The following is a 10,732-nucleotide window of genomic DNA, read 5'->3' as shown; positions in this document are numbered from 1 at the left end:
CTTGCGCTCCCATTATACTGCACTGCTGCACAGGCTCTGACGTCGAGCCAAGGTTAGTGTTGTGAACGCGCACCAGAGAGAGACAGAGATAGCGAGTGGGGGGAAGAGAGCGAGAGAGGGGGGGTTGGTGGCGGGGTTGGGGGGGTGGGGGGTTATAGGTAGGAAGGAAGGTGAAAAAGAAAAAGAGGGAGGTGAGGAATAGAGAGAGGGATGGATAGAGGTAAAAAGGAGAAGGAGAAAAAAGGGGGAGGGAGGAGCAGGAAACTTTATTTCATAGGCTACCACCTTATCTAAGATGCGTTTTTCTCCGTTTCTTCCACAAACTCAACTGGCTCCAAGCTCCAAGCATGCATTTGAAGTCGCCTGGTAAATATGCGATCTTTTCAGTGCTCACAGCAACAGCAACTTCGGGGTGAACCCTTAATCCAGGCTACCACCAGATTCACAAAACCAAAGCATCCGTGCTGGGCAATCCTCAAATGATGAAAAATCGTAGTTATACTTAAAATGTATTATGTCATTGATCAGATGTGATCATCTAATGCGATAAAGAGCAACTCCAACCTCTATTTAAAACCACATTTTCATGTTTTCCCTTGTTCTCTCTTCAGTCAGCTCTGAGATGATCTCCATCAGAGTTCAAACAACTATTAGCAACAATAGGCTTACTGTATATTAAGAAATAACTCTGTACACATTGCACACAATAGCTGGCCAACCTCTGCACACAAGCAATGTATAGGCTAATCTCAAGCCTGCAGGATGTCATTGCAGTGATTTTTTTCCCCCGTAGCTCCAACCGAATATGATATGAAGGTCCACTTTCTGTTTTTTTGTCATTCATAACTTCCCTTTCTGAACCTCTTTTACGAGATTTCAGGCCACAACCTTTCAACAATTTACACCATCATTCCAGAAATGTGGGAGGAGTGGGATGAAAGGAATTAAAATTGGCAGAACAGCAAATCCGTTAGGCTATATCGACAGAAGCTGCTGAAAGGCACGAATATTTAACCTATGCAAATAACTCCACTTTAGACTTGAAAGCCTTCCAGCAACTGACTATTCTCGAGTGTGAGCCATCCTCCGATGCGAAGGTGTGTGTGCGCGCACGCGTGTGTGTGTGGCATACACGCGATGGCTCCACTGCTGGTTAAATTTCACGGGGAAAGACGTGCAAAATGTCTCTCTCGAGATTGTAAGTATAGGCCTATCGCGTTTCTATCAGATTAGTGGGCTCAAATGAGGGTATATCCTTGCAGGATGCGTGGCACCGAGAAGATGGATATCTGCAGCTCTTGCATGGGCCTTCATGCTATTGATTGAACACTATACATGCACCTTATCAAAGTCCGCCTCCATCGTGAGGCTCTTCATGGGCCAGCGCATCAGCTGGGGCTGCAGGTACAGGGCTGTGTAATCCCAACGGGGGATGTGAAAGGAGCTCTTTGATCGGCGCCACCAGCTTCCAGAGCTTGGATGAACACTGTCACTGTGTGACTCAAGTGTGAATGGCTGGCCTGTGTGTGTGTGTATGAGCGTGTGGTGGTGAAGTACTCCAAAATAAAGTCACCGTATGGACTGAGTGTATCTGAAATATATATTTAAGGTGACATTGTCGCGATTACTATTTTATATCCTCTGATTTTGCTTTTTTTTATTGTATCGTTATCAGACCGCAGAATAGCTCAATTATAGGTAAATGTCTGGATAAGCAAAAGATACTGACACTCACACCCACCTATCTTTTGTTGGAGTGCTACTCCATTATACACAACCGGATCTGTCAAATCCCCTTCACAAATAAAAGCTAATGCATTTAACAGTGAAGAGGGCGCTTGTATCAGCTAAAGGAAGACCCAATCCCCATGGGATCAAGTAGGTGGTGTGAACGTTGACTTTGAGCGTGTGTCGGTTTGCGTGGGTCTGCACACCAGCACTCTGCAATGTGAGAATATCAAAGAGAATGGCACTCATCATGCTACCATCTGGACCATTAGCATAATTATGGAGAAATTCAGGGTTTCCGTAGAAGTCAGCAGAGCTTCACACAGCATGAAAGGAATGCTTATTGAGCTCAGGGAGAAGACATCAACTCGCATGCACGCTGCTTTCCCTCTTAAAGACACAGCGCCCTCTGGCCCAGTGCTGAGGCACCGCACTGATTGTGATAAGCAGTCAGGTGCTCCTACACCCAATGCACTCAAAATTGAATTAGCCAAATAGAATTAAGGCTGCCACAAATGATTCCGACTTGATTTTCTATTATAAATCTAAATAATATTGTATGTCTGTGCCAGAGCATTCACTTTTATTAGGCCCAGTTCATTGTTTTGCGTGTTAATATCTTGATTACCAATTACAAGCCATAGTGTTTAACAAACTTTTCACTTCCAAGTAAACCAGTCAGGATGGGATAATGGTGTGTGTAAACCAGTTATAAAACAGGAGGCAATGGGTATGGCAAATTGCCTCATTATGATGTTAAAGTGACTCCTGCTCCTTTGGCTTGTTGTGGCTAATGGGGAAAATACCCCTGTGCCATTTGGGAGATGTACTCCCTCTCTCTCTTTTTTTTTTTTCATCCATGATCAAACCGTGTCGTTTTTTGAAGGAGACCACAAATTAGATGAGTTTATACACACCCACTCGCTTGTAACCCATGGAGGCTTCCATATGAGCTGGCTGGTGTGTTTATTCAGATGCCATTCATGCACTGGGTAATGCAAAGGGGACTTTATGCAAAGGAGAGATAACCACTGCTAAAAGCCTTCTGTCATTCTCTCTCTCTCTTTCACTCTCTCTCTCTCGCCCCCCCTCCCTCACTCGCTCTCTCACACAAGCAGACTGGTGGAAAGATAGCATTGGCACAGGGAAGGAAACCATGGAAACGAGAAGCTGATGCACTTTGAATGGTAAGACCCTGAAAAAGAAGACATTCATTCACTTCAGTCGCCCTGTACTAAAGGCTCATCTCTACCGCATTATTCTGAATGCTACAAGTTTATTTTAACATGGTTGGCTCCAGAAAGCCAACAATGGTCTCACTTCATCTGCCTATTATGTCAGGATGACTGCAGCTGAGGATGTCTTAACACTTTGGCAAGTTGAAGAGGGACCTCTACCAAAAAACACACACACTCTCTCCCTTAGAACTCGCACATACAAAACATATAAACCTGTTCCATCACCCCAGCTACAGTCTCACAGCATTCGTCCCCGCAAATGCACCATACTGTGCGCCTCACTCGAGCCTGCAATCATGGCAGTTTTGAGTTCAGTGTATTTACATTCCCCACTTATGGCTTTGCTTCAGCAGTGCCTCCGAACATAACAGCATGCCAAAGTCAGCATTGGCCTATATGACTTGAGCAGTGCTATCAATGAGATCCCTAGGACCTAAGTGGGAATACATTCTTCAGAGATGACAATTAGTCAAGTGAGACAGTAATTAGGACCTCTCTGCACACTGTCACTTCCAGTTAGTGCTGACGGATGCCCGCAAAACCCCCCAACCCCCCTTCCAGCAACTGCAGTCAGGCAGATTTACTTCTGGTGCAGCACTCTGACTTTGTAATGTGACAGCCATCTGTAACTACTATCTACCATGGTAATACTTTCTAAAAATGGCATGGTAATTTGGTCGTTCCCATGATGGTTGAGTACTATGGTAAATTCTACCAGTTCTGGGATCATGCATCATTTTAACTGTGACCACATCACCAATTACCACGGTAGCACCAAGATACTATATCATTACAGTAACGACCAAATTTCCATGTTACAGTACTACATAAGTCCCATTGTTAGCATTACAGAAAAACTATTATTGTGCATTACCATACAAAATGTGCAACTGCTTGATATAAGTTGAAAATCATACAAAGATTATACACTCAGCTGCCAGTTTATTAGTCACACTTTGCTAAAACTAATGGAGTCTAATAATAACAGTTGTGCAATAAATGTTCAGCTTTTGTTGAGACCGTTTTAGAGAGGAGTTCATTCTTTATGGTTTTCAAGGATGTCATCTGTGATGCTGCTGAACTGTATTGTACTATACTGGGAGATGTTTCTGTTGGTTAGCCGACCTTCACAGATTTCAATGGGGGGGACTACAAGGTCTACCTAATAATCTGAGTGTAAATTGATAGTTGAACAGATTACAAATGTTGACATGGCTGTGAACTATGCAATTCTAACAAGATAATGCATTAGACTAGCTTCAATTGAAGGCATCACAACATAAACAACGTAAAATAAAATTGAAAATTTACCAGGGAAAAACTTTTTAGGTTCAGCCAAAATGTTGAGCTAGCTTAGCCAACATTAGCTAGTTTACCCAACATTAGCTATCAAAAGCACCCATGCTTTTTGGCAATGTACGAGGCTATTTGTCTGCCTTTTAATGCTAAAGCAATTTAGGTAGCATAAACTACCACTTTGCAACAAACGTTACTATCAAAATATGGCTGGACCAGCGGTCAAAACTTACCAAAAGCATCGTTCGCAGTGCATTGACGTTAACTCAGCTCAGGCTTGTGTCTACATGTTTATGTTTTGAATGGGCTAAGCAGGAAGTCGGATACTGTTCAGGGATAGGCTGTTCCAGAGTCTGTCCAATCAGGTTACGTGTAGGCGGGATAACGCTCTCTCTCTCTCTCTCTCTCTCTCTCTCTCTCTCTCTCTCTCTCTCTCTCTCCCCCCCTCTCCCTCTCTCTCTCTCTCCTTTTTTTTCTCAAAGACTATTATTCAAAACATTTTCCATTTCATATTATTTAAAGTATTTAACATTGAAGCTGGAAGACACAATGCAAACCTCTCAAATAAGATACATGATGGAGAGACTATGGGCACAAAATAGAATAAATAAAAAATAAATAAATAAAATTCAACACATAAATAAGGAAAATGAAATAAGAATTTCCAAAAGGATATACATGTTATGTTCTATCGATAATTCTGTTGTTACACCATATTCTGTGACCACTGTAAAGTGTGACCGCAGGGGGCGCTGTTCCACGGTGTTACTTTGTATAATTGGTTGTTGCTATTAACATTATCCAGGCTTTAAAAAAATAAATTCCAAGTAGCCACCTGATAATTATTGAATGTGGCCTTTTGTTCCCTCCATTTACAAATTGTTGGCCTCTCTATCACCCATTTAAAGACCAAGTAATGTAAATAGCTGCAACCACTTTTACAAAGTGACATCCATTCAACAGCGCCACACTCTCTGGTGGTCATAGGATATGATGTAACACGGCCACAAATGATTTGATTGCAATAATAACCATAATTTTCGACAATAGAAGTGTATTTTGAATGACTGTATTGATGTGCCTCATTTCTTTCTAATGGTAACCTTGTGCATCGTTTTGACTTTGACTGGTTTTTACACATTTGCAAATTCAATGTGTCGCCAGTGTCAAAGGGCATCTTTATTGTGATATAATTGCGTCATGATGAGGCATTTGTATTGCAATGTATCACAATAATCAAAATCAATACTGGTGATTGACTTGACAATTGTGACCCTACCGCCCCCGTTGATACTTGTAGCTTAGATCTCTAATGATACCAAATGGATCTTTTTCACAGCAGACATTTTGGCATGTCACAGCAGGAGCAGTACAGTTGTAATCAATAACAACTTTATTCCATTTACACCAGCAGTTTCAGTTCCCTGCTATAGTACATGCTGGTTTACCGTCATATCTTACTGGGACATTTGATGGAATTGAGCCATTGTTAATGCTATTAGTTCCCCCCAGTGCTTTTCCTGCCATGACTAAGTCAAAATGTCTGCTCTGCCGTCTACTCACCGTTGATTAAAACTGCTGCACGCCCACACAGGTTTTCACTTATTCTGTCTGATTAGACTTCTACCCATGTTGAAGATAGGTGGAGCTACGCTGGAATTACAGAAGCTCACCAAACCTCGCAAACCAATAAAAGTGTCAGGCACATTCTTTACACGCCCACATAGCATGAGATGAGGTCTAATCAGGCAAAGTGAGGGAAACACCTGTGTGCACAGACCACGGGTTTGTAGGACCTTTAAATTGGCTCCTGTTCAGATTTTACTCACACTATATATCTTAAATTAAATCTCTTTCACTCTCTGGATCCATAATTTTTAATTAGTTTTAGTGAAAGATAGCATCATAATTTCAGACAAGAATGAACAGGGCAATAAAGCATAATGCTTCATAGTCCTAGAGGGCCCATATCCATTTGCACAAAAGTTCAAAATAAAAGCCAACAGACTGTGTATCCGACATTTACAAATGATGACCCCTGGTGTCATTATTATAACATCTCTGCCATGTTTGAACTGCTACTGCAAAGGAAATTCCTATACTGTCGTCAGCTTGGATTCTCAAATGTTCTAAAGGGTGGCAAATCTGACCCAGTTTCCTGGTGTAAAAAAGTCTAAATGTCCATAGAAACTTCTCAAAATTCTCAAACTTCTCCTGCAGTGTAATCCCGCTTCTGTCCATCTCACTCTGTTTCAAGCAGTCAATAATTAAAATCTTTTATTTTATTTTTTAAATCTTTATTTTCTCAGCATCAATGGCATTATGTATGAGAGAAACATACAATGCTGAGATTTTCTAAGAATAACCTCTAAATGCAATCAGACACAAGTGACTATAAATAAATAAATAAATGTTTTTTTTTCTCCTTTATTTATTTTGTATGAGTTGTTTATTTCTTTTCTTCTTGTCAGGAAAATAAATGCCTTCTGTGCTTTGTGGTTTCAGATCAAATCATACATATTCACAAACACCGACCCACACAAACACACACGCACAAACAAACAAACACATGCACACACACAGACACACACACACACACACACACACACACACACACGCACATACATACACAGCAGAGAGCAAGGCTGATTGGATGGTGGACGGCTGGAGTTGTTATTACAGAGCATCCAGCAGAGTCTGGTTTGCAGGATAAGGACATCCTTACAGGGCATTTCTCAGTGTGAATGATGAAGAAACAGCCCCCTGTGTGTGTGTGTGTGTGTGTGTGTGTGTGTGTGTGTGTGTGTGTGTGTGTGTCTGTCTGTGTGTGTGTGTGTGTGTGTGTGTGTGTGTGTGTGTGTGTGTGTGTGAGAGAGAGAGGGATAGAGACAGAGAGAGACTGAGAAAGCCGCAGAGAAAGTCTGAAAGAAAGGAATAGACAGAATGTGGACAGATGCATCAGTCTGCCTACATATTTTGGCCCTCAAATAGAGATCTTGGCAGTGCTTGCTAAAAGTGACTTTCCCCATTGGAATAGTTGGTGTCAAGAACTCGCCTGCAGAGAAGGAGACTGGAAAACAAGAGAGGGGCTCACAAGGCTTCACAAACTGTTACAGGATAGCTGCCAATAAACTTTGTTCTCTGCAAAGACATCTCCATCTTTGGTGTCCGCGAACAAGAGTAGGAGGAGGGCCTTTCAGAGAGAGACATGGAAGTGTAAACAAAGAATGGACACACATGGGTGATTTGTTTACATCTGGGGCTTTGTGAATGGGTGCCTATAGCAATAACTCCTCAGTATTTGGTCTAATTCTTACCATTTTTCAAACCACTGACAAAAGAGACACAGAAAACCACCTGTAAATGTGAAGGCCACCATCATATGTCACTATGCAATATAAAACTAGGCCTATGAGTAATAGCAGGAAAAAATAAGGCATCTTTTCAGGTGTTTAATTACTTTACAAGGACTTGGGTTCACACTCCCAAAGACAAAGGGAAGATTTAGAAGGAATGCCTCAACTTTTTCATTATAATATCTGCTTCACATGCAGTTACACACCTGAGTTTTTTCCCTCTCAGTGACGGGTTGTAGCAGGCAAACATCCCTGACATTTTTAGGCTTCCATCTCAGTAATGCAATCCACTCTCTTTCCACGAAGATCCAGGGATCAACTGTTGCAGCTGGGGATGAGAGGGCCCAGCAGTCGCCTCAGACATCCAGGATCAGAAACTCCAAACAGGGATAACAACCTCTCAGCATTCAATGTTTTCAATCAAGGGATCAGCTACTGTGACTGGAAACAAAATGTCCCAGACAGCTATCACACAGGAGTTGCCGGCAGGCAAAAGCTGGCACGACTAATATGGCTTTTCAGAGTGAAAATAGCCTGGTATTGTTCTCACCTTCCGGAAAGGTACAGGCATAACGCTTTTGTCTTGTTCATCTCTCAGGAGTCATGCTCTAATAGCTTTTCAGGCTCATATTGCTTTGGTAAGGGGGATTTAAAGTTGGTGTTTCACTACCCAGACACTGTAGTGATGGAGGCTGAGCTATTCATTTACACGTAAATTCAGCATGAATCAAATTTATACCATCATAAATGTGATGAATTTGTGTCTTTAGATTAAATGGCATTTGACGCATGGATTTGAGAATTATCAAATTGCCTGGTTGGGGATTTATTAAAAATAACTCAAGGTACATGGACTGTGCCTTCTACAGCTCAAGTGCTTTCATGGTTTGCCAAGACTGCAGTAGCACCAAAATATATTGGACAGATAAACAGCAAAGCTAAAAAGTGTGACGAATTTGTCTTTAAATACAAGCTCCAGTTGTTATGTGGTTGCGTAAAACTGTGATAGATTTAAGGACATACAAGATGTGTTCAATTGCAACAAATGTAACAACTTTCATCCCGTAACTATTAATGTTAGTGACAGAAAGATATTCATCTCTTTTCGCTTATGCACACAACAGAATTCACTGTATAACAGATGAACTGCTGCATTCTGAACATCTCGCACACAAATCTACATGCAAACACCCTTCTGCTTCTCCCACTGACAAAATGGTTGTTTCAACATATTCAAGTCTCAAGTCTTAGATTACTCGCTGTTGTTTCTCCTCCTTGCACAAATCCTCTGGGTGGTTTTAATAGACAAATATTTGTTACAGAGGTGCTCGGCATCGACAGTGAGCCCTGCACAAAATCCACCCTGCAGGAAAAACGCTGCCACCTAAGCCTCCGTCAAAACCCAGGGAAAAATATGGACGTGGACCAGCAGATAGAGCGTCAGCGAGGAGACATTAAGAAGAGTTTGATCTCATTTATGCCCTCTCTGTTCTGTGGGTGATGAAATGAGGACGGTCTCGAGCTTGAGCGAGGTCAGTCCTCTCCTCTCCTCTCCTCTCCTCTCCTCTCCTCTCCTCTCCTCTCCTCTGCACCATTAATCATGTCTGTACACACGAAAATGAGCTTAACCCTTCTTCTTGTGCAGTGCTCTACTTCCACTCAAGGACACCTTGCGATAGCAGGTATAAGTTGGATCTCTGTGCATGTTTTCCTCCTCTATTTACAGTTAATGGACACCCCTCAATCTTGATCCAACTTGATTTAGTGATGAAAACATACTCGATGGGGCTTCATCCTCCCTTATTAAGCCTGTCACTCTTCCCTGTGTAGCCTCATAACAATTAGCACTTCCATAAACCCTTTTGTCAAATGCTTAATAGAAAAAAAATGAAATTGAGGGACTTATCCTTACCCCCTTGAGTCTAACATAATTCCACTGACAACTAAACTATGCAAGGGAAGGCTGGGTATATAATATAATGTATATGCTTATGAAAAAGAGAGAGAAGGAAATAGAGAGAGAGAGAGCGAGAAGACGGTGAGAAAGAAAATAAAGACGCCGAGGGAGGGAAAGAAAGAGAGAAAGAGAAGTAGGTAAAGCATGAGTAAAGAAGAGAGAGGATGGGAAGAAGAAAATGAGCTTGGTTCCCTTTGTGGCACAGTGCCTCACCACTTAATCATCCCCTGGTCTATAAATAGGCCTTCACAGCCATGGAATATTGGGAGATTAATGGAAGAGAATGGAACGCCATAATGCTCTGAAGCTTCAACACTTCTGTTGTACTTCAGTGGTGCAGATTTCATTTTACTTCACCACCACTGGCAGAATTTTTCCTCTTCAGTTTTATCATGAAAAAAAATAAATAAAAAAGTGAAGAGGGAAAGTTTAGCAGATTGCATCCAGTTTACTCCCTCCCTCCCTCCTCCTCGTCTCAATCTCTTCATATTTTGCCTACTTCAACACAGTCTTATTGGAAGACAGACATGCATATTTGAAGCTAAATAGCAGCAAAGTATATATATATATATATATATATATATATATATATATATAAGGGCAGAGAAATGATGCATTGCAAGCATTAGCAAAATCATCCAAAGAGCACAAGGTTTTCCCATAACAGACAGAAGAAAAGCTTTCGCCCCTCATTTTACATTCTGGGCAATGCACTGCAGTTTCTTTCCAGCACCTATCACAAGTGTTCATCTCCTGAGGAAACGTTGATGGTGTTGAGGTGCAGCAGGAATCACCTTGTATCTCCCCGCTCCCCTCCCTTTGTGTGTGTGTGTGTGTGTGTGTACGTGTGTGGCTATGTGTTTCTGCATGTGTGTGTATGTTCGAGGGTTTGCAGGAGATTGTGTGGGTGCAGGCTCACATCAGGAGCGTTTGACTTTGAGGGAAACATGGCAGAGGCGTGATTTAGGTCAGAGAGAAGTGAGTGAGGTTGTAAGGACACCAGACCCGCGCTGAAAGCTATCTCTGCTACAAAAAGGAAGAATGTTGGTTGAGAAAGAAGAGACAAAACACATGCAATTGCACATGTGCTTGTTAGTGTTGCCATGCATGTTTTGGGTATTTTTTTGGTACAAAAATTTAGATTCACTGACTTTTCC

Source organism: Seriola lalandi, unplaced genomic scaffold (assembly GCF_002814215.2).
Source record: "Seriola lalandi dorsalis isolate HSWRI2012SDOR001 ecotype SW California unplaced genomic scaffold, Sedor1 jcf7180002054544, whole genome shotgun sequence".
In the NCBI taxonomy this organism is placed as follows: domain Eukaryota; kingdom Metazoa; phylum Chordata; class Actinopteri; order Carangiformes; family Carangidae; genus Seriola; species Seriola lalandi.
Note: the sequence above shows the minus strand (reverse complement) of the source record.